Source organism: Triturus cristatus, chromosome 11, assembly GCF_964204655.1.
Source record: "Triturus cristatus chromosome 11, aTriCri1.1, whole genome shotgun sequence".
NCBI lineage: Eukaryota > Metazoa > Chordata > Amphibia > Caudata > Salamandridae > Triturus > Triturus cristatus.
In genome coordinates, this window is record NC_140594.1 from 139,913,181 (window position 1) to 139,939,004 (window position 25,824).

The following is a 25,824-nucleotide window of genomic DNA, read 5'->3' on the forward strand; positions in this document are numbered from 1 at the left end:
AAGTTATGTAATTCTGTTATGTTATGCTGTTATTTTCGATATATTAGGCTGTTATATTACAATGTTACATTGCACTATGTTTTTCTGTTGGTAGGGTATATTATGTTGTGTTGTTGCAGTTTGCCGTGCTTTGTTGGTTATGAGTTCACTGCTGCCATGTTATTGTTCTGTTACTTAACGTTACACTGTTTTGTAGGGTGTGTTCTTATGGTTATGTTCTGTGATGTGATGTCATTGTTTTCGTGTTGTATTCAGTGGCACTGGCTACCTATCCATACAAGCGCACTGCGGCATCGAGTCAAGGGGGCGGGGGGCAAATTCGATGAGAGCAATCTAATTGAAAATGGGGGGGAGGCGGTTTCATACTTCGCCCAGGGCGCTAGATGTTTGCAGTGGGTCAAAGGTCACTCCTTATTCTGTTGCATTCCAAACGTTAAGGGCTGTTTACATCGATCATAAAGCTTGAAATGTGTGGTTTATCTCTTACATTCGCTAGATTTCACCTCAACGGCCACCAAACACAACACAACTGCTCACGCAAAACAACAAATGACGCCCAGGACGCATTTCAACAATGCTCCCTGAAGCGATACCTATAACGCCAAGCACGGATTTACCACACTGAAGGGACTACCTGTCCTCAAAATGTGTAAATAAATAACCAGCAGTGTAACGACAATCTAAGCGTCTTTTCTTACACTGTCAAGTGTTATTTATTCGGGCCATCGGGAGTTAAAAAACAAGTCAAGGTACTTTGTCGAAGTGAGAGTAAACTGTACTGTCGGGCGTGTGAAAACCGCAGAATGCGTTTGTGACTGGAGACGTAATACACAACTTAAACAGTGCAATATTTACATTTATGTTTCATCAACTCGTGATTTGTGGCGCAGGGATGTGCCATGAACAGTCAGTCCGAGTGAGTTCCCATGGTCGGAGGGCAGCGCGGCAGACACGGTTTGTCTGGGCCGGGCAGGAAGGGGTTAACCGCGGCCTGGCCCTTTAAGGAGGCCAGACTGTGAGTGCCTGTGTGCTTTGGTGTAGGCTGGCCGCCTGCCAGATCAGCCTCTCAGAATCACAGGCAGAGGAGGAGGAGGAAGCAGGAGGCGGAAGGCGCAGGGCATGAGCACAAACTTACTGCTCTGCAGGAGAGGCACAGAGGGCAGTCCCCCCGGAGGAGAGGGGGGCCCGAAGGGACCCGCTGCCCCCCTGGATCACAGCTGCACCCCTGCGCTCTCCGCCCTGGATGACACAGCTCGGCAGTGCTGGGGGACGGAGCTTCGAGGAAGGAGGGCCCCACAGGAGGCAGGGACCTAGGACACTGGAGGTTCCCTGCACCCCTGGAGATCTTGCACCCCGGATTCGCTGCAGCGCCTGCTGCTGATCAGGATAGCTCGTGAGTTGCTATGCTGAGGGGGTTCATGCGAAAATCCCTTCACCCCACCCACGGAGGAGGGTAGGACCTGGGAGGGAGAAGGGATCTTCGGGGGATCTACTGTACCCCCTGGATTACTGCTGCACCCCTGGAGCACTGCGTCGTCGGGCCCTCGCCGGCACTGCTGGGAGGGACACTGCTGATGAAGCAGAGAGGAAAGGGCCTCAGAGGAGGTAAGCCACCTGGGTATAAGGTGGCGCCTAGGATTCCGCCTCTCCCTTGGATTACTGCGCCCCTGGCTCACTGCTGCACCCCTGGATTACGGCACCACCACTGTTTAGGGTTTATCTGCAGAGGAGCGAACCCCTCGATAAGGCGAGGCCCTTTGGGAGGGAGGAAAGTGATCAGATGTGGCCCTAAGCAGGAGCGTTACCTACACAGCTTTCTGGATCAGTTCTGCACCTCCTGGATTTCCGCTGCACTCCTGGATTGTTGCTGAACCCCTGGATTGTCGGTGCACCCTTGGAATTCTGCTGCACCCCGGGATCACCCTTTACCACTGCCTGTCACTGTTATAAAGCTGATTACCAACGACCCCCTGGAGGAAAACAGACACCCCCAGCGAGGGGCGGGGATTGGGGCCCCACAAGGGGGGGGACCCCTGCACCCCTGTGGTTCAGGGGAGCTCACCTTGACCACGGCAACACTGAACCCAGGAGTACCGCGCGGCCGATCCCCACCCGGCCCCGCCGGAGAGTTTAGCTCCCGGGGATCGGGGTTTTACCCCATATTTTCCTGATTGTGCCCCTACATCATGGCTCACCGGCGCGGGCCTCAGAGACCGGCCGGGGCCCGCGGGACCTCATGTTCAGAGGTAAGGAACGCGCCTGTGCTAGATGCCGCTATGTCACTCTGGGAAGTATCCGACCATCAGACGTTTTTTTTTAACCCAGACGTGTGTACAGTAGGGAGAGTGTATTCAGCCGAGAGTGGGGGAGAGGCAGGCATGGTGACTTCGTGAGCTTGTTTTCTGCTCTGAAAGAGTCCTTGGTGTTATGAGGCTTGTGTCAGTGGGCGCTTGGGCCGACATAAACCAGTAAATGAATGTGCGATGCCTGACAGGGCACACTTAAATTCCAGTGCTCGCCCCTGGTCTGTAAGTTATGTACTGCGCTATTGGTACGTCTGTCTTTATATAGATCTATAAAAGCGCGTAGTCTGAAGCAGGTGGGCGCTATATAAGACATAAAGGCATGTGTAATTGTGTATTCTTCGAATTCCGCAGTTTTAGTTTCTGTTTGCTGTGTCTCCCTGGCGCTCGCGGTTTGTTTTGCATTTTCTACACTTGTACAGTGCCTAGAAGCAGCCCGGTTGCAGGGCAATTGCCAGAGTTCAAAAACAAAATCCTGACGTTAGCTCAGTCAATAGATCACAGTGGGCCTTCGTTCAATTACTAAATGTATATATATTTTTTGCATTGTTGCTTCTTTGTAGTGCCTAAAACTCTCCAATACACCGTGTTGGTGCTACACACATATGTAGTGTATACATACATAAATCCGGTGTCCATCGGGTATTAAATCGGGCTGCAAAAAGTTTCTGGTGACGGAAGAAAGATTTAACGGCCTTGGATTCACAATTTACTGTGTTTTTTTTTTGTTACATTACTTTATTGAAGTTTGGGTGACAATCAGTTTGACTGATAAGGATTTTTATGTATCCGGAGGAAACTATATTGAAAATGTACCAGAGGGCTGTTACTTTGCAATTCAACGAAAGCACCCCGGATTAGTACGGCAGCGATTTCATTTCTTTGGAAGGAGATGTCGTGGGAGGGGGCGCTTGCTGGGCCACAGCTGTGCCGATTGTTAGAGAGTAGAAAAACGGGGGCACTTTTGGAATCCGAAATATATTTGGAATATACGTGACCCACAAAGCATTTGACATCCCCGGAGCCGGGGCCGGGCATGGTTGGGCCTCTGCAGCCTTTACAGTAGGCCCTACAAAACGAAATGTGGACCGCGGTACCTCTGAATGGTTTTTGTAGCGCATAGTGCAAACAGAATGCCATCTAGTCGCTTGCGCGACCGTTTAATGCGTTTGAAACCTTTCAGATTGCGTGTAACTGGAAACAGGGGTCCACCACGTGAAAACACCTTCACACTGCCTGTCACTGTGCACCAGTGTCCAAAAGGTAGAGGGCGGGCGAGTTAGAGCCCTGGGCCACTGTGACAGGGCTTACAAAAGCAGAGACAGCCAGGCCGCCCAAGGCTTGTAGCGCTGGGAGAGAGTCAACAACGTGTCAGTCAAATGTGAGGTTCTGCTCATGTGTCACTCTGTAAACTTATCCCTCCCCGGCTCGGTCTAACATGTGACGCTCAACCACACGTGCCTTTGAGATGTGGGAGGTACAGTCTCACGAGTTCTCGATAGGCCAGCCCGCCTCAGCCAGTTACGAAGTTTGTCATGTCTCTCCCGAGAGGAGAGAGTGTCATAGGTTATAGAACCCAAAGACTTGAGCTACAATCCCACCATCGCCACATGGCTTACATTTTGGGCATCATTTCTGCAAAAATGGGAGTGGTTACACACACTGTGCAGTATTGGAACCGAACGTATGACAACTCTCAAGGCTGCAGAGCGTATGCCACGTGATACTCAACTTTCATCAGCACCCACAGACAGCGGGATTTACCGCGGCATCAGGCTAGTGAGAGATTTCAGAGCCCAACACCGACCCCCCTGCCCAGCACTAAACTAGGGCACCGATGCATCCACTCCGGAGATTGCGACCGCCTGATCACTGGCTCGAGTCCCAGCGCCTGCGCCCACCCTTTGGACGTGTACCATTGAGTAGCCTACAATAAACATCTGTTACTCAGCGCCAGAATGCCCGCAGGGGTGAGCATACACTTGCAGGTGGGCGCTGTTTAGCAGGGCAGGTGCTGGTCCGGGTTCTGAGATTCTTTCCACCAAGTCCCTGTGTACCGGCATCGGCCCCAGGCGCTTTCTGAGGCACTAACTTGTGTGTCCTCCCAGTTTATCCATTGACCCACCCACCTCTGTCCCCCCACGCTTCCTTTCAGACGCTGAAGGGGCCTAGATGTGAACCCAGTTGCACGGCGCACTGTACGTACACCCATGGTGGGAGCTGTGCAGAAGGTTGATGAACACTCCATGCCTAATACTCTAAGAAGGCACCCACATTTCTCTTCAGGGCCCATACCTTGGATTTTACTATTCTTGTGGCGCACACAGCAGAGAGAATTGTCTCTAGGCGCTATAAGTAATACATGTTGTATGTGAGCCCCATTCCCACCTACAATCCTGAACAGGCTTTTCAAAATGCTATTATCTTCTGCAGTTACGTAATAGCAGTGAGACGCTGTGACGTCACAATGCTCAATCCTGGGGTGGAAGCCTTCCGCCGCCAGCCCATGTTTACTTCCGTGTTTACAACGCCTCGAAACGTCTGTTGGTGGACAGATTAGGAACCCAAATACAACGTGAAGTAGTGCCTGTGAGTCAAGGGGGTGTTTTTCACCTCGCGATCTCAGTGACATTATAGACAACTCGAGCTTCACTCTAGTCTATTTCGGTCACTCAGAAACCCCTAGTGATAAGCATCCCCATTACTCACTGTTCTCCATCTCCGTGTGACTGTCACTGTACTACCAGGTATTCATTGTTAGCCACCTCAGCAGGAGGAAAAGATGGGACGGCCCCACTGGCAAGATGACACAAACCGTCTCAGCAGCCGCTGCTCAACCCACCAACTATTTCACTGAGTTTCTCTTTCACTCTACCTGCACCTCCCACCTTTGTGCCTCTTTCGTCGCTTCCTGGTGAATGCCAGAACCAAGGGGAACAGGGTCACTGGAGACATCCGTTTTCCAGCCCTGGGGTTCTTTGAAAAGGCTGATGCATTTTAGGAATTGTAGTCTTTTTTTTTTCTTCTTTTAATGAACCAGCTTTATTAAAGTACGTACTTGCAGTGGTTTGTACAAGGAGCCCTACCCCTGGCGCCAGAGCACTTTGTCCTTCTACTCAGTACATTGTAGCACTTGTTTTAATTCCATTCCTATTGCGCCTCATAACCATGACGGACGAGTGTTGCATTTCTGTGTAGTCTATGTGGGAAGTGTTGTGTTGTGCTTGAGAGACTAGGTTTGCTAACCTGGTCATAAGACGATGCACCTACGCATGGTATGGCTTGAAAAAAAGGAGTGTGAGACAGCACGGATGCGTGGCTGCACTATATATACAATCATTCCTCATTCATTGTTGTGCTTGCCTGAGTGGGCCTCTGGAATCCAAGGGAGTGTCAGAGACATGCACTGTGCATAAGACAAAACACTAATGGGTGAGAACGCTTGAATTAATCTCAGCCACTGGTAATTACTGAGGGCTGCATTCCAATCCATCGAATTTGTTGCCCACCATGTCACCTCAGTCAGGAACAAAATCAGCCATAAGTAAATCCGTCCTGGTCCTGAAAAGGGACAGTCCGGCCCAAAATGACAGGCCGGGTGCTCCCTGAACAGGAACAGAAACTACCCCAGGCTGCGTTTGGCCTACTTGGGCTTGGGTAGTAGGGTACAGCTTGAGTCCTATGGCACAAGGAGGACTGGGCCCACGTCTGGGCATACCCATCGTTAGTAGGGTACAGCTTGAGTCCTTTTTTTTTTTTTTGCAAAAACAATTTTTATTATATAACACAGGTACAGTTGCCAAATGTTGTGATCAACATATTCGCGGTACAGTTTGAGTCCTATGGCACAAGGAGGACTGGGCCCACGTCTGGGCATACCCATGGTTAGTAGGGTACAGCTTGACTCCTATGGCACAAGGAGGACTGGGCCCACGTCTGGGCATACCCATGGTTAGTAGGGTACAGCTGGAGTCCTATGACACAAGGAGGACTGGGCCCACGTCTGGGCATACCCATGGTTAGTAGGGTACAGCTTTACTCCTATGGCACAAGGAGGACTGGGCCCACGTCTGGGCATACCCATGGTTAGTAGGGTACAGCTGGAGTCCTATGGCACAAGGAGGACTGGGCCCACGTCTGGGCATACCCATGGTTAGTAGGGTACAGCTTGAGTCCTATGGCACAAGGAGGACTGGGCCCACGTCTGTGCATACCCATGGTTAGTAGGGTACAGCTTGAGTCCTATGGCACAAGGAGGACTGGGCCCACGTCTGGGCATACCCATGGTTAGTAGGGTACAGCTGGAGTCCTATGGCACAAGGAGGACTGGGCCCACGTCTGGGCATACCCATGGTTAGTAGGGTACAGCTGGAGTCCTATGGCACAAGGAGGACTGGGCCCACATCTGGGCATACCCATGGTTAGTAGGGTACAGCTGGAGTCCTATGGCACAAGGAGGACTGGGCCCACATCTGGGCATACCCATCGCACTTACAGCATCACTGAAGGAAACACGGGATGGGCGGATTACTTGAATTCATCTCAGCACCTGGCAGTTACTCTGGGATGTAATCCAGGAACCATTAGGGTGATATCACAGTCTGTGGCCGGCTGTTTTTTGACTAACACACTCTGACGTCACACACTGTTTATCAGGACCTTTTCAAATCATCCCTGGCCAGATTGCAGCTACAATTGATTATTGTTTTAGGATTGCAATGTATTGTATCAAATTATTTTTTACTAAGCAGTTTTTGTAGTCCAATTAAGGACCTTGATTTTATGCTCATTCGCTTATCGTGCAGACCACAAATGATGTTAAAGGACCAGTGTGTATCCTCCGCGTTATTGTAGGCTCTACTGTATTTGATCCAGTCGGATGGATGGTGTATACTGTTGGATTGGATGTTTTGTTGTGCCAACTTTGATGAAGGATACGTGAGATCGTATGTTACTGGACTGAATTGAATTGTCGGTGTGTTGAATTGATGCTGTAGTGTGCTGGAATGGGTTAGGTGGTATATTACATTATATTGAATTGTTGGTTGTGTTGAATTGGTGTTGTGTTGTGCTGGAGTGAGTTGCGTGGTATATTACATTGGATGTTTTTTTTACTGGACTGAATTGGACTGTCGGTTGTGTTGAATTGATATTGTATTGTGCTGGAATGAGTTAGGTGGTATATTACATTGGATTGTATTTTACTATACTGAATTGGATTGTCGATTGTGATGAATTGATGTGTGTAGTATGCTGGAATGGGTTAGGTGGTATATTACATTATTACATTGGATTGTATTTTACTTGACTGAATTTGATTGCCAGTTGTGTTGAATCTATGCTGGAATGGGTTAGGTGGTATACTGCATTTGATATTTTATTTGACTGAATTGGGTTGTCGGTTGTGTTGAATTTATGATGGAATGGGTTAGGTGGTATATTACATTTGATTGTATTTCACTGGACTGAATTGGATTGTCGGTTGTGTCGAATTGAGGCTGTATTGTGCTGGAATGGGTTAGGTGAAATATTACATTATATTGGATTGTCGGTTGCGTGGAGTTTATGCTGGAATGTGTTGGGTGTTCTATTACATTGAATTGTATTTTACTGAATTGGATTGTCGGTTGTCTTGAATTGAGGCTGTATTGTGCTGGAATGTGTTAGGTGTTATAGTAAATTGAATTGGATTGTCGGTTGTGTTGAATTGACGTTCTAATCTGCTGGAATGGGTTCGGTGGTATATTTCATTGGATTTTTGGTTGTTTTGAATTGATGTGTGTAGTGTGCTGAAATGGGTTAGGTGGTATATTACATTGGATTCTTTTCTATTGGGCTGAATTGGATTGTCGGTTGTGTCGAATTGATGCTGTATTGGAATGGGTTAGGTGGTATATTAGATTGGATTGTCCATTGTGTTAAATTGATGTGCGTAGTGTGCTGGAATGGGTTAGGTGATTTATTACATTGGATTGTTTTCTAGTGGGCTGAATTGGATTGTCGGTTGTGTTGAATTGAAGCTGTATTGTACTGGAATGGGTTAGGTGGTATATTACATTGGATTGTATTGTATTGGATTGTCCATTGTGTTGAATTGATGTGTGTAGTGTGCTGGAATGGGTTAGGTGATTTATTACATTGGATTATCGGTTGTGTTGAATTGATTTGTATAGTGTGCTGGAATGGGTTAGGTGGTATATTACATTGGATTGTTTTCTACTGGGCTGAATTGAATTGTCGGTTGTGTTGAATTGATGTATGTAGTGTGCTGGAATGGGTTAGGTGGTATATTACATTGGATTGGATTGTCCATTCTGTTGAATTGATGTGTGTAGTGTGCTGGAATGGGTTAGGTGGTATATTACATTGGATTGTTTTCTACTGGGCTGAATTGAATTGTCGGTTGTGTTGAATTGATGTATGTAGTGTGCTGGAATGGGTTAGGTGGTATATTACATTGGATTGGATTGTCCATTGTGTTGAATTGATTTGTATAGTGTGCTGGAATGGGTTAGGTGGTATATTACATTGGATTGTTTTCTACTGGGCTGAATTGAATTGTCGGTTGTGTTGAATTGATGTATGTAGTGTGCTGGAATGGGTTAGGTGGTATATTACATTGGATTGGATTGTCCATTCTGTTGAATTGATGTGTGTAGTGTGCTGGAATGGGTTAGGTGGTATATTACATTGGATTGTTTTCTACTGGGCTGAATTGAATTGTCGGTTGTGTTGAATTGATGTATGTAGTGTGCTGGAATGGGTTAGGTGGTATATTACATTGGATTGGATTGTCCATTGTGTTGAATTGATGTGTGTAGTGTGCTGGAATGGGTTAGGTGGTATATTACATTGGATTGTTTTCTACTGGGCTGAATTGAATTGTCGGTTGTGTTGAATTGATGCTGTAGTGTGCTGGAATGGGTTAGGTGGTATATTACAGTGGATTGTATTTTACTGGATTGGTTTGGATTTAATAGATGGTGGGTCAAGTTGTATCTAATGTTGTGCTGGATTGGATTCGATGGTTTACTATTTTTGGATTGTGTTTTTACCAGATTGGTTTGTCTTAGATTGGTTCCGGAATATCAACATTGTTTTTAGAAATGTATCACCTCTTTAGGGTTAGTAAAAAAAATAATTACTTCCAATGGGACAATATTTTTGTAAAACATATTTACGACAAACTGTTACTGTCAGCCAATACTTCTGCATAAAATATGCAGCCACACAACCTACAGGATATGATTTGATAGTGTATTGGAGTGCATTTTTCATCATTAGATGGATAGGTTGGCTTGGGTTGCATGTTGTGTTCGACTAAACGGCGTACAACAAATGATGTTATTTAACTTGACTAGACTATGTGAGAACTATATAGTAGGTTGGGCTGGATTGAATGTTGTATTATACTGCAGTGAAATTAATGGTGTGTTACATTGGATTGCATTGTATAGGACTGAATTGGGGACAGGGTTAAGTTTGATTGAGTTGTATTGAATGTTCTATTGGATTGGAGTGAGGTAGATGGTTGGTTGCATTGTACTAGATTGGATTGCATATACATTTTCTTATATTTCATGACGTGTAGTGTGCTCTCTATTGCATTCGGGTGGGTTATGTTCTGAATTGAATGAGACCTCAAAAGGGGGGGGCGCTTGAAGCATTCATTACAGATGCTGCAATTGGCGGTGTTTGGACTGTCGCTCCCGCGGCCCTTTGCACCAGGGGACCAAGGCACAGCCCAGTTTCCCAGACAGGCTCACCGACGGTGTGCCCCTGGTAGGGTCGCTGTGGGGTGAGCAGGCATGGAGTTAAGATCCGCATAGGGATTTCATATAAGAGGGTTAACCCAGAGTTGGTCTCCAGTGACCCAGGTACCGGCCAACCATCAGCTCACAGAAGTCTAATTGTTGGGGATGATAGAGGGGTTAGGTGACTTGATGTATAGCTGACTCTGTTGAGCACGGGGGAATCAATGAAAGGATCATGTAAGGATTTTGAAATGTGTACTTCTTTGTGATGTTGCTTACAATGTTGCTTTGCGTTATGTTAATAAATACAGCCTGAGATTGTGATATCTCTAGTTGAAAATTTAAAGGCATGGTCTCCGGCTGTAAAGGTGGAGCGGTGGCATGGTCATGCAGCTTCATTTTAGTGGCGTAGTTGCTAAGGGCCTCAACGTGTCCCCTCCCATATGCTGTGTTTTGTTGTATTTTGGGGGTAGTGTGTGTGTGTGTGTATAATATGCACTGTTTGCATTATATTACAAGGTGTGATTGATTGAACTGGCGTCCTGGTGGGTTGGATTTGTTAGGATGGTTTATTGTATTTTATTGGTCTGTTATACTGTAGTGCTTTTCGCTGGATTGGGTGAGATTCAGTGGGTCTGGATTAGATGGCAATAGTTAGGATGGCTTTTAACATTGGATTCGATTGTACGGTGTATTGCTTATAGTTGATTGGACGATGATGTATTGGATTGGCTTAGGTTGTATGGTGTATTGTGTTGGATGGAATGGTGTATTATACATTATGTTCTATAATATGATATATTGAGTTGTATCACATTGTATGGTGTATTCAATTGGATTGTAATGTATTTATTTGATCGTATATTGGACTAGAGTGGGGGATTGGATTGGATTTGATTGGATTGGATTGCACAGTGTGGTTGGCGCCTGTGGGTGTGCTGTGTAAGATGTAGCTTATTTTAATTTCTCGTATCCTATATGGAATCACAGGGCTGAGCTCCTATGGAACTCCTATAGAAGATATATTTCAGGTTCTTTTATCCTAGCCAGAAGTCTTGAGATTGGTCCCAGTGCATCATCTCCTGCATAGAATACATTGTGTGCCTGCACCTCTGTGCTCTGCTCCATATTGTGCCTTTTCAATAGGCTAAACGTGCTTAGAGTACGTTGGTTTTGTGTTGATCTGGTTGCTGTTTAGGCACCACCAACCTGTTTCAGTGGATTGCTGCTGCATGTTTCTCTATAAATGAATAATAACGTCCTTAGGGCGCAAAATAGATAATGGTCCGATATACATAGTGGATCATTGATAATACAGAGTCATATAAACTTGTATCTACAGCTTGTCAGTCGAATAGTTTGTATAAATGCATCTTAACTAAACATCTAATGACGGACATTTCTGAAACTGACAAATATGTATGCACTTTAAAACGGGTGTCATTAGTTTGAGGAGACGTATAGTAAATTCTTGAATGTTGCTGGCAAAAAAGGTTGAAGGGTTGAGCCTCTGCTGCACAGGTTTGTGAGTAACTGGTTCGAATTACAGCTGGACTGACTCCGCCTTTCGTCATTCCAAAGACAATAAGAGGAGTCGGGTGGGGGTGATCATGCTGTCCCTTAATTAAGAGGTTAGAAACTCCGTAGTCTGTGTTGCAAACTGTATAATCCCAGGCGGAAATGAGTGCGTGTAGATTCATACCGGCTGACCCCTAGCTTTCCAAGGCGATTTTACTGGTATATTATTGTTTCTTTCCGTAGCGCTTGTGCGGGCGCATGGCATCTTCTAAGCGCTGACTGTCCTTTCTGGCAGTGAGACCAGGGAAGAGAAACAGCATGTGTATATTTATTTACCCTCAGGCCTCGACTGGTACAGGGGTGTGGACCTGGAAGTTTGGCAGGCGTAGAACCCCTGCAGATGTTTCCGGAGTTAAAAATAAACTCTTGATCGGCCAGGCATCAGGTTAGGTAACATTGGACTGTGCGCTCCATGGGCCGGCCCTAAGCTTGTCTTAAAACCGTATCATACTTCGGGGGCTTTTTTCTCTGTGAAAAACTTAATCGCTTCTAGTCTTTAAAAGTGTGCAGAATGTATTGTTTTCAACTGCGGGCACAAGTATTTGAATACATTCTGTATATATTGGTCGGATCTTCCCAAAACTCCCCGATGGGATATTTGAGTGGGGAAAGGGCACTTCGATAAGGTCTGTCCCCTCCTTCCTGTTAATCAATCTGTGCATTTTATTGTATCATCAAACACAAGTGCATGTGTATATTTTTTGAGGGAACGGTTTGTGCACAGTCAAAGTGAACTGAAGTGAGCCAAAAACAGCAGCTGCTGATTCTGCAAGATATTGTCACACCCCAAACAGGCTCTGATCTAGGAGCTTTAAACATGTACATGGCTATGTAGTGTAGCGTTCTAGTCTTCGCGTGTGCGCGATGACGTAGGATGCGGCGGCCATCTTAGATTCCGTCAGAGAGCGCGGAGCCGCGGTGCGGATCGGACATCTCCCGGCGCTCTCCTTAATGTATTGTAATATAAGTAAATAAATACAGTATATACACACAATTACCTGTGCTGGAGTCATTACCCCTGGTGGGGATTTAGAACATTACAACTGGCGACGAGACTGGGACCTGGAGCACAGATCGACTACCAGGCTGAAACAAGTACCCACGTGGGCAGCAAACCAGTAACCGAAGAAGCACTAACCACCAAGCAGGCACATACAGTAAGGAGAGCGCGGCAGAGGGGAAGGCAGGAATACGAAAGGCACAAAGCACAGTGCACAAGGAACAAAGTATACAACAGATAACGCACTGACCAGGGCGGTAGTAAAGTGGGGACACACACCCTCAGCCCAAGCTAGGGATAACGGACAGAGCCAGAGCGCTAGAAGGACAAAGCCCAAATAAAGTAAAGAAAAAATGTAGGCCAAGACAGCGACAGGGTTGCGCTGAGGCCTGTGGCCCTGTTCGACAAAAGCAGACGGACAGCCGAAGGCCCTGGCGGAGCAAGTAGGTCATAGACAAGGAGGTGGAGCAGAGGGGCAACAGAGTCCCCCACGCACAACAAGGCAAAGTGCGCCAGGTAGCTCAAGGGGTGAAGAAGGGGCACAGGGAGGAAGAGTAGACATGTGTGCCCAACCGTCCTCACTCACGACACCCATTCCATTCCTGCCAAAACCAGGAGACCCGTTGATGAAATGGGAAAATTGGAGAGAATATTTTATGAACTATCTGGAAGCCCTAGAAAACGAAAACGGAGAAGCTTTTCCAAGTAAGAGAAAGAAGAGGATATTACTTCACAATCTAGGCCCAGAAGGCATCAAAGTGTTCCAGAACATAGTCCCGACGCCACGTCAAGCGGCAGATGTTGACGTGTTCCAACACGCCATCGACGACCTGAACAAGCACTATAGACCCGCAGTGTGCACGTCCATAGACCGATACAACTTTCAACAAAGGAAACAAGCAGTGGGAGAGTCGGTAGAAGAGTATGTGGCCGCGCTGAGAAAGTTAGCGGCCACGTGTAAATTTGGAGTGCTGCACGACGAATTCATAAAGGATCAGAAGGCAGAGTTGTCAAAGAGCTGCGCGGAAGCGGCGAAAAGAGAAACAACGGCCAGACCCATGGTGAACAAAGTCACCGAAGTGGAACCACTGGAAAAGAACAAAGGATCGATGGGAGACACGAGAAACCAGGCAAAATGGACGCCCAAGACTGCACCGGCAAAGAAACCGAGCAATGATGGCAAAAACACGTGCTACCGGTGTGGCAGTCTGTCTCATCCAGCCTATGACAAAAGGTGTCCTGCGTTCCGAGCGACATGCATGTTTTGTGGTATAATAGGACATTATGAGAAAGTGTGCCGCAGGAAACAAAAGAGAACAGCAGTCAAGTTTGTGACGCAGGAAATGGAAGGGGACGATGAAGAGGTAGAAGAAGACGATGGAGTGTTGTGCATCGAGGAACACATACTGGGAATAGACAGCAACTGTCCCAAGAAACCCCAGTGTGATTTGGTAATAGGAGGAATACCGATAAAGATGGTAGCGGATTCAGGATCTCCGTACACCATAATACAAAAGACGGTATGGGAGGAACACTTCAAAGACCACCTAGGGAAGCACCTGGAACCTCCGGATATCCGCCCAGTCACATTTACGGGAGACCCTATCCCCATGGTGGGGTTCAGAAGTTTGAAGTTCGAGTTCAAAGAACGGACCGCGACATGCAAGCTGTATGTAGCAGAGAAAGGCCCTTCGGTGCTAGGATGGGTCGACCAGGGAGACCTAGGAATACAACTGAACCCGGGAGGCATCACGCAAGTCTTGATGACAAGTGAAGAACAACGACCAGTAACAGGTGAACTGAAGGAAGAATTCCCCACAGTGTTCGGGGGCAGGGTCGGGAAGTTAACGAAGTTCACGCACAAGATAGAACTCCGAGCGGAAGCAAAACCGGTGTGTCACAAAGTAAGGAACATTCCGAAGGCAATTAGAGGAAAAAGTACAACTGGAGTTACGCAGACTAGAGGAAAATGGCATCATAGAACCGATCTCCAGCGCAGAATGGTTGGCCCCTTTGGTGGTAGCGATGAAACCGAATGGCAAGGTGCGTCTATGCGTGGACTTGAGAGAATTGAACAAGAACATAATAGTAGAAAAATTCCCTCTACCAAGAATAGATGAGATGCTGGCCATGACCAAAGGAGTGAAATGGTTCTCGACCATTGACCTCACATCAGCATACCACCAGATAGCCCTACACCACACAAGCAGAAAACTGACGTCGTTCATAACCCCGTTCGGGTGCTACCAATTTCGCAGGATGCCGTTCGGGTGCTACCAATTTCGCAGGATGCCGTTCGGGCTAGCTTCAGCAGCGGCGGTATTCCAGAAACTCATGCACAGACTCTTCAAAGAAGTAGAGGGAGTCTAATACTTTCAAGATGACATCTTGGTAATGGGGAAGAGCAAAGCAGACCATGATGCCAAGCTGTCAACGGTCTTACATGTATTTGAACGCAATGGGCTCACAGCAGAGTGGGACAAATGTCGGTTTGAGATGAAGACAGTTACGTACCAGGGGCATGAGATCAGCGACCAGGGTATCACACCCAAACAATCCAACATCAAGGCCATATGGAATGCGCCATCCCCGAAGACCAAGGAAGAAGTCAGATCATTCCTAGGCATGGCCGAATTCTACAGCAAATTTGTGCCCCACTTTGCTACCAAGACGCACCACCTAAGTCAACTCCTAAGGGATAAAACAATCTTCAAATGGACTGAAGAAACTCCGGGAGAGTTCCAGAAGATCAAGACGGACATCAGCACAGCGGTACCCTTTAGTGGTTATGATCAACGAGCCAAGTCAGTGTTGACGACGGACGCGAGCGAAAGAGGCCTAGCTGCGGTCTTAATGCAAGAAACTAAGGAAGGGGAACTAAACACCCTCAGCTTCGCATCCAGAGCCTTATCGGCCACGGAACAAAAGTACAGCGTGATAGAAAAGGAAATGTTGGCAGCAGTGTGGGCAATGGAGAAGTTCCGACAATTCTTATGGGGCATAAGATTCAGGATCAGGACTGACCACAAACCTCTGGTCAAAGTCCTCACATCACCAGGACATGCCCATGCGACCCCGCGCATAGCAAAAATGAGCTTGAAATTACTGGACTACAGGTACGATGTAGAACACATCCCAGGGGCCTGAAACAAAGTAGCCGACTACCTCAGTTGTGTCGCAGCCATGGAGGAACCTCCGGGGGATGCGGAGGAGGATGGCCTCAGAGTGGCGTTCACGGAGGACCATGAAGGGGTAATCAGCGAACAGAAGTGGAAGGAAGCGTACAAGGCGGACCCGGACATCGAGGAGGTTACAAAGTACACCCTGAAGGGTTGGCCCGAAAAGATACACATGGGGACCTCGCTCAGAAAGTTCTTTGAAGTAAGGGAGGAGTTATCGGTGGGAGACCGCGGGATATTCCTGCGAAGAGGCGAAAAAGTGGTTCCGCCCCACGCGTTGGTGCCGCGTCTACTAGCCATAATACATGAAGGACACCTAGGCATTGTGAAAGCAAAGCTCAGGGCGAAGCAGATGTATTGGTGGCCAGCGATGGACAACCAGGTAGAGAGGCACGTGCGGGAGTGTGAACAATGCCAGAGAGCGGATAAGTCGCAAAGCATGATGCGTCCTCCCTTGGGAAGAATAGACAACCCTAATAACCCGTGATAAGATTTGTCGATTGATATTCTGGGGCCGATATTGGATAACCAAGGAGTCCAGAAATATGTGGCAGTAATGGTGGACCGGTATCTCAAAGTGGCCGGAAGTGGACATACAGGAAGACATGGACACTGGCAAAATATTAACATTTCTGACCACTGTATTCCTCTGAGAAGGGATTCCCCGCTCCCTTCTAAGCGACAACGGGCCTCAGTTCACATCTGATAAATAGAAACGCGTTCATGGGGAGGAATGGGATTAAAGTCAAACATACCTCCATATACCATCCAGCGGGGAACGGCCTAGCCGAAAGGTTTAACAGGGTCATCATGGGCTCGATACAATCCGCGATAGGATCAGGGAAGGATTGGGAGAAAGAACTCATGTGCATGTTGTGGGCGTATAGAATCACCCCGACAAGCACAGGATACAGTCCCTTCCAAATTCTCAGAGGCCGAGACCCGTTCACGAGAGACAATCTTGTCTGGAAGGAGCGGACAATAACATGCAAGTGGTCTCCTGCGGTTGTTCAACATAATCTGGAAAAAGCTCAGAAAATATATACCGAACATTACAACAGGAGCAGGAATGTCAAGGAAGCTGAGTTGGAGAGAGGTGAATGGGAGCGAGTAAAACTAGCCCAGTTAAGGAGAAAGGGTGACAGCAAGTTTAGTGCGCCCATGCAAGTAGAAGAAGTCTACAACCGAGCAGCTTTATTAAGTGATGGGAAAGTCTGGTCCCAAGACAGGATGTCCAAATGCAACAAGATATTGGGGTGGAATCCTCTGCTGAGTTCTGGGCAGATATAGAACTTAATATGCTATTATTTCTTCTTGAAATATCATTAAAACTTTGCAAAAGATTTTTTTTTTTTAGTAAAATGTAGTTTGCACGGATGTCGTGCTTCTTTTTTACACAAGGGTGCGATTTGCGTAAAAAAACAACTCGAGACACCGAGAGGTTACTCGTTTCAACAAAGTGTTTCTCAGTGAGACATTTTCTGTGCAAACCAGCCCTCCAATTCTGATGTGAGCGTCCAGCATTTTTTTTAAAACTGTTTTTATTGATAAAAACCACAAACAGCACAGCAATACCCTCATTATCGATATGCATTTAGCTATCCAAGCAGTGTAAAATAATAATACGCACATATATAGCATATAGACTCGTTATTCTGACAACGCTTCTGCGGCAGCATGTTTCATGCATTTCAACCTCACTACGGCGCAGCTCCACTGTTGGAGACAGGCCGATATCCCCTCTATATGCATTCTATGCGGCCCATTTACGGTCCCATTTTTTAGGGCATCCTTTCTATTTATATACGTCTTTTTCGGCTACCATGGCTCTGTCCATATCAACCACCCAATCTCTAATTCGTGGCATCCCCCCTGTCCTCCATTTCTGTGCAATGTTGCGTTTGGCGATTGCCCATCCCAGTGAAACTCATGTTTGCTCAGTCTGATTAAAGTCAGTGGCGTCCCATATATTTAGCAGGCACAGTTGCGGGGTGACCTTTATTTTCTCCCCCCCCAGCCCTCCAGTTTTTCGGCGATGGCGATCCAGTATGACTGGATGACTGGACCTTGTGTGGAAGAAAGTCCCCTCTTGTTGACATTGCCGAAGGCAAAGGGGATCAGCCTGCCTGCCCGCGTCCAGCATTTCTTAATGAATACCAACCTGTGTTCTGGCCATGCCCCAGTACTGCTTTTTAGATGTGCTTGAAAGCAGCTTCAGCTCTCTGATGCACACGACCTTGTGTTAAAAGAAGACGGAAGCTAGGTCATGCCTGCTGCGTTCCTTAAAGCCCCGGCCTCTACACAGACGCGTCTCAAAGGCAAGCCCAGAAATAGTATATTTTAGGCCTGCATACAGCAGCTAGCTTTGAAATGGAGGATACCGCACAGTATCGACATCTGTACATCCCTTTCATGCCAACCCCCTCGAGGCTCAAAGCTCTTGGAAAGGAAGGACCTTCGGGGAGACGGGCAATCTGTCTTTTAGATTTGTGAACCAGTTTCAAAGTGCACACTTCCTGTACAGTTTGCTAGAAGGCAGCTGTAAATGGGGATGCACAGCTAGAAGCCCTGTACCAAAGTACTCTCCCTGTTTCCACTTCTGCTTCAACACAGTCGACAGATGCTACTAGGCCCAGGAAAGCAGTGGACTTCTATTGCGCTCTTACCATGTGATCATTTTGCAGCACTATCATGAAACTGCGAGTAAAACCTCGGGGAGTAGGAAACTACCGTCTGGGACCGATTATTTATTTGTATTTTATGCCTCCCGCCTCACTTGTAAAACCACATCGAATTCACCATTCTCTGCGATTACCACATACATTAAAAGCAGGTGGTAAATGTATGCACAGATTGGTATGAGAGGTGGGGTGTAGGGCAGGAAAGGGGAAGCTTTTTTCTAGGAAAGAGGAGCACTGTATGCACCTCTTCTCCACACTGTTAGTTTAAAAAACAAAAACAAAAAAAACCAGAAAGAATACTCCTGCAACTGGAATGCCCCAAAGACATCGGAAACTCACCCATTTTCAGTTGTCTCAGAGCCGTGGATCAATGGATGACGTGGAGCCATCTCAAATTGAATGCTTCCAAAATGGAAATACTCACGTGTGGCGATTGGAAACCTTATAACCCTCTCGCTGTGTGGCTTGATGATCTTGGAACACCGCCTAAAGTATCGAAGGAAGCAAGAAACCTCGGAATGACCATTGGACTCCAAGCTATCAATGAATGCCCAAGTGGACAAACTAGCAAGATCAAGCTTTGTTTGGTCATGCCTGGACGAGCCAGGTAGTTTAAAGGTACTGTCGGAAGTTTAATGGGTTAAGGGATTAATAGATGTAGGAAAGAGGGAAGGGATTTTAGAGGTCTCAGTTGCAGTTGACCAGCCCTGGAGCATATACGATATTGATGTATAAAGTTGTTATGAAGGGAGAGGGATACTTTAGCGGCGGGGATAACTTAACATAGATGAGTAACTTTGTATAGTGAAGTTGACGTTTTTTAAGGCGAAGGCCAAGGATGTTGCTATGATGTGCACCAGTTTCAGTAAAGCGGCCTTTTACACACAAACCTGGTGTCAGTGGTCTGTGCTGCTCCCCTCTTCTCCAATTTACATTTGGCATTGACTTTACCGTTGATTGTACCTCATCTTTTGCGGAATCCTCTACATACAACAGTAATGTTAGTACCACTGTTTTTAGCACAATGTACCGCTGCTGCGTAAGGTTCAAAGCTAGGGGCTGCTTCACAGCGTTTTACCGTGGAGGGGGGGGGTGTATAATTCTTAAGAATAGTGAACAACAACGGACTAGTAAGCATGGACTGGATATAATTAATTGAAATTTAATAATTTTAGTTAAAGGCCAGTAACTGTGGTCCAGAATTGTCATTGAGGGATTGTGATGATGTCATAAACCATGGGCGGAAGCCTGAATGGGTTGTAAATGTAACCAGAATCCTGAGATGGCAATATAGGCATATATTGCACTTTTAACTGCTCTATAGTTTGTATATTACATGCTTATTGTGGAGTAGTTAGCTTGAAAAAACGGTTTTCTACAAAGTGTAGATAAGAATTGCCATTGATTAGAATTCTATTTATGTTTACTTTTCATGAATTAGTTGATACAACAATAGACCTGGTGAACACCCGTAGATTTATGAGATGCGGTAGCCTTTACCACATAATTATGACTTTATGACATTTGCTGCATATTTGCAACTGGTTAGCATAATTTGCAGATCTCACAAAAATGTTTCTAGCACAGATGGCTGAAAATTAGTATAGAATGTCCTTTTTTGCAGCATAATTTAAATAACCATGCCACATAATTTGTATAAACGTGCCACGTTAACCTATTTATGCTCTGTAGATTGGCTTAAGGGCTGGCATTATGATGATGAGATCTCTATTTCACAAAGAACCGTGAAATTTTTTATATATTTCCCGATAACTTTTGAAATGTGAGGTTTTAAACCACTACATTTTGTTTAATAAAAGGCCTCCAACATGTATATAGCATAAACTCATGTGTGTTACTGTTATGTAATGCACACACCTTTTATAATACAATAAATATATAATGCTAAATCTCCCCTCATTTTATAACCAGTTAATCCAGATGTCATTTTTTCACTTTTCCCTCCTGGATCATAGGATCCTTTAGTGCAGTTTATTTAATTAACAGACCTTCTCATGGAACCATCTCCCACCTGAGTGTTCTGATTTGTTGGCAAGTGGGTAGGGTAAATACAACTACCTCTTGGTGGACTGAGCAGTTACTTTATTCTGATGTTCTAGAGGGATAGATTAAAACTGAGAGGGGAGTGGAACTTCAACCCAGTGGGGGAGAGGTTGACATGTTTCCGCTGGCTCATGACCTTACAAAGAGGTTCTAGGTATTCTTCAGGGCCACTATGTGGTAACATCACTCTGCCAAATATTGTGTGTGTAGAAGTGTAAATGGTTTAAAAACAAGATACAGACCATGACCCACGGTAGTTTGATGGAGGTCCTTTGTCGTCGTCACCTGTAACAAAATAGATTACAGTACAGAGACCAACACGGTTAGCCAAGATGTCTTGAAAAAATACCTTGGTGCATACAACAATCTTCAGCATTGATGTCAGCATGCAGTTGTGAACGTTGCATAATTGCACACGTGGTACTGATCAGAACACTAGTGTATCATCTAAAACATGTTATGAAATGTTTTAATAGCTGAGTCACAATTGTTGGGTGTTTAACCTCAACTCAAGCCTTTTGACAAACCAGAACAGGGCTACCTGTGTCCGAAATGGCGGAAATACGTAACAATGTCCTAAGAAACTATCATTCAAGAGACCGCTTTATATGCGCTGTCATTTCTTCAAAACACATGGTGAGGAACAGATCTATTTGTTTGTAGTATTGGGATGAAACAAGTGGTTTATTTATCTGTTTGGATAATGGTGGCGCTGTCTAATATTTTCTTTTGCTGGTGCCCTGCCAGAAATGCCCTCAAATCTCTCCCCGGTTATAATTTTTAATAGGGAAATTTCAGCATATTGAAAGAATTTCTGCTTTCACAAATGCCCAATGCGGGCATATTATTCCTCAATTCTGTGAACGTAAAGTAAGCAAATTATGCAATCGGGGTTTTGTGCATAGCACGTCCCGTGTGAGAGTGAGCTACGCCAGCGGCGCACAGTGGAGTGTGTGTTGAGTATCCGCGTGATTGTTGACGTACGTTAAATACATTTTGCTCTACACAGGCAGCCCTGGCCTCTTACTTTGAGGCGTGTTCTCTTTGTCCATGGGGTTTCCTCAAACCCCTCCGACCGGAAGTTCCGGCCGTCTGTCGCGTATGATTTATTTGATTGACAGGCCATGTTCGGAGGCCTGACTCAGCTGTGCTGCTCGACATTGCACTTCGAGGCAGCTGGATGCAGTGGGCCGGAGGCAAAGGGTTACATTCCTTTTCCATGCGTTCAAATCTGTTTAAGGCGGATGATGCGAGGCACGTGCTTTTGCAGCGAGAAAGTTAACACAGTCCAGAAAGAGATATAACCGAGTGAGGTGATGCCTGGGTCACCTTGTGCCCTAAACCCATGCCCCGTTCGGTTTTTCCAAAGCCCCAGCAGGAGATGAAATCCTTACACCTGCCAGCGGTGAGGCGCAGCCTGTTCCTGCTGGGTGAAAGGTGCGTCCTTGACAGAGCTCGCCTCCGGCTAGGACTGCCAGACCACACCATGCTGGCAGAACGCCACGTTTTCAGTCCTTTTTTTTATTTTTATGTACACATCTTTGTTAACGGGTTTGTTGGCCCAGTTGTATCAATAAAATGTGACCGAAACTACAACTTCCAGAATGCAATGTATCCGCCCAATACGGACATAGGCTCCACGTTTCCCAAGTCATGCGTGTCTAGTTAGGCCAGGCCCGTCTTTTATTTATAAAAAAAAGGTTTTTGGTGGAACTTGTAGCCTTATTTAATCCACTTTAAGACCACGACTACAAGTCCCAGAATTCTAAGAAAACACCATGACTGGACTAACATCACTCATGGACCAGGGAAACTTGCCAGCTACGCAGGCATCCGTTCTTAATTTCCTCCACCTTTACAAAGATCCGAACCTACCCTTTGTTTTCCTTTTCGTGTCCACATGTCCTCTATTTTGCGAAGCACACCACCAATTTCTCAAAAAAGGCAGGTCCTTTTAATTACTTTTTGCTTTGAATTGACGCCGGTCTCAAATATTTCCACAGGCAACAGCTGAAACAGTCTTGATAGCAGGATGTCCATTTGACCTTTTACATGTGAAAGTCACAGGTCTCCTTAGTACACAAGTTCCCTCTCTCTCGACCCCTGTCTTCATCATTTTCCATCCTTAAGGCAAGCAAGGAATTATTACTAGGGAGCTTTTCACTCCGGGCGGCGATGTACTTTCTGTTTTGGTTAGGGTCTGTATAGTAAACCAGTGGAAGACCCCGCGCCATGCCAATAATGTGGCAAACATGCCAGTTTCACTCTGACCCATAGGGTCACTGATCACAGTGCATTCACACTGCATTCTGGGAGTGGTATGAAAATCCTCCGCGTGTTCCTGATGTCATTTCACAGGAACCACCTTTGTTGGAAAAAGGCAACACCAGGGTCTGACTGGGACAGAAAATTTGCATTTGCACCAAATTAAAGGTGGCCCCGTTAGTGAATCAGACAGCTAAAACAGTGGCCCACATTTGCAAATCAAGGCAGTTTTAAACTTGCACAGACAAGTTGTATAGATATTTTGCAAGATATGGAAAACTGCATGCATCTGTGCTTGCTGCAGGCAATGTTTATGGTAATATCCGGGAAATCAACAGTAAAAACCTGCCCAGCAGACCATAAAACAGATCAATAAAGAGCCAAAAAACAGGCCCATACAATGCTGTGCCGGACCAGTTTTTTGGGCACTGCCAAATTGCCCTGTAGGCCAGTCCGACCCTGGGTTGTAGTCCGATTTAAGTATCTCACTTTCTCAAGCCCATCCGAAAGCTGCCTAGCGTGCTTCCGAGACGTCTCGGCGAGCCATGGTTTTTAGCCACCAGCAGTTTGCGTGCTTGGAACTTTTACGCCAATGCTTTCTGTGTGTTCAAAATGCTTTACTAAACATAAAACGAATCCAACCTTGTTGATCCTAGGTAAATACAAACACCTAAGACCATGAACAAAAAGCCAGACTCAATGCACAATAAATAAATGGTGAAGCCAACAATTCTAATGCAGAGTAAATGGTTCCTCCAGGTCTGTAAAACACATCAGCAGGTGAAGCAGTGCCTGTGCACACTGCATAAATCAGCCCGCTGCTGGGTTGTTTTGTTTAAACTTCCAACAAAATCAGATACTTCACCTGTAGTGCGTGTTTTTAGATCTGGCCGTAGCAAAGACCATTTGATTGTACTAAAATTATTTAGAATGTACCTTATTATAGGGGCTTTCAGTCAACCCTCTTCATCCATTGGTCAGTTACTGTGTCATACACATTTTTCTTCCACCCACTTCAGAAGACATCATGGTGCAATGGGCCAGCTCACTTAAACCATTGGCTAACGCGCGTTCATTGTAATGGCGGTCTTGCCCCTTTCTTTAGACATGACTTGTCTAAAGAAATGTGCGTGGCCTCTATTAAAGTGAAAGCGTGGAATGGGGGCGCTTTTACAACAACAAAAACACATTTGTTTGTCACCTGACAAACAAATGCTTTTTTTAGTAAAAGTGCCCCATACCGTGCTTTCACTTTAATGGCGCTGAAAGCACGGCATGGTGCGCTTTTACAGACACACATTTGCAATGCAATAGGTCTCACATTTGCGAGAGTTTAAGCTATTGGCATTGTAAATGACAATGCCTTTTATTCGTTTTCAAAACCAACACATAAATAAAAGGCGTTGTCATTTACAATGCCAATAGCTCAAACTCTCGCAAATGCAAGACCTATTGCAGTGCAAATGCTTGTTGAACTTGTAAAGACGTGCTGTATGTGTTTTGCAACGTATGTCTGCATTCATTTGTGTTTTCTGTGGGGAATATTTTTGGTAATATTACAGAAATCACACGTTGAAAAGTGACCCACCAAACCATAAAACAGGCCCAAAATCTGCTAAGAATCTGTCCTACACACTGATCAGTCAGACCAACCCATCGAGCACTGTCTGATTGCCCTACAGGCCCGTCCGACCCTGGTGCAGAGCAATGTTGCTTAGAAAGCGAGGCCAGAATGACGGAGTCCCTCGTGACGGGCACTTGGTGTCTGTGCTGCCCATGACATCGCGTGTCAGTGAGCACTAGCTGGGGTGGTGATGGGCACAGTGAGGGGAGCCCTCTGTTAATGCGCTTTGGGACACTGTACCGGAAAGTGGCCTATAACGCGCATGCATTGGGCTAATGAAAGTTCACCCTTAAATCATCATATTCGGGCGGTTTATCGATCAGGGCCTTGAGACCCTTACGGGTGCGCAGTCACGCTTTACAAGCCTGTGATTGATTGATTGATCCATCTGCTAATATACTTTATATCCTTTCATGACTGAGCCACAACCTGTACTGGAATTAATAAACCAAATTAAATATTAATTTCTAGCATGTGGAAAATATTTGTAAGTGTTTTCTTCGGAGCTGTGCCTGTGTGTATCGGAGGTCAAACTCCCTTCATAATGGAGGTCAAATAAGGGTCTTTAGACCTATAATTTGGAAGGTATATTTCATTTTACCTTTGGGGTTTTGTTTACTTTTAACCCATATTTCCCATGATGAAACAACACTTTACTTTTTTAGAATATCTTCTGTGTCAAATGATTATGGGAATTCTGAGCCACTCGGCTTAGACCATCCATAACGTTCCAGATATGAGAAGATCAGCCAAGTTTATTGACTAAAGTCAGGCCAGTACTCCCAATGAAATGTTATATTGCGGAATCTGCCGCTTGCTTCCCTCTGCACAGGCCTGGTGATGTGCCAAGACTGTGGCATTTCGCTGGCACTCTACAAGGGCACTCTACTATGTAGGTCAAAGCCTACCAGACACAGCAGCTGTTCGGTTTGATAGCCTTCTTGGGGACATTCTGAAAGCTTCCCAAGGAATGCATCATGGAATGCATCATGTCCATCACTTACCATTGGTTTTGCTTCCCATAAGCTGGCTTTATTTGTTTTAGGCTGTCCAGCTTGAGTTTGTCCCTCGGGAAGAATATTCCTTATTTACTGTGTCCTTCCAAGTGCCCCCTTTCTGTAAACAGGTCTTTAAATCTTGTTTTAATATATGGTTACAATTGCTGTTTATTTAAAGACAAAGGTCAGACTCTTCCATGGGAGCCTGGTGTTTACTTTTCTTTCTCTGACTTCTAAGTGAGCGGATTTATGTGACCTCTCACTTTGAGAGGCTTCATGTGACAATTGTGCTGTGAAAGGCTGTTTGCCTGACACACAACAAAGTTTAAATGTTTGTAATGAACTCTGCATACATTTCAGAATATATCAGAACTATGA

The 25,824-nt window shown here is 45.8% G+C and overlaps 1 protein-coding gene across 11 annotated transcripts in view; it reads left to right on the forward strand.

Moving 5' to 3' along the window:
* Nucleotides 1–890: 890 nt before the first annotated feature.
* The window catches only part of NCOR2 (nuclear receptor corepressor 2), a 1,213,077-nt gene continuing 1,188,143 nt past the window's right edge, over nt 891–25,824 (forward strand). For all 11 annotated transcript variants that reach the window (XM_085635706.1, XM_085635715.1, XM_085635711.1 and 8 more), the window contains exon 1: nt 891–2,246. The gene's annotated coding sequence lies outside the window, so the exon portion shown is untranslated. The remainder of the gene's footprint in view (nt 2,247–25,824) is intronic.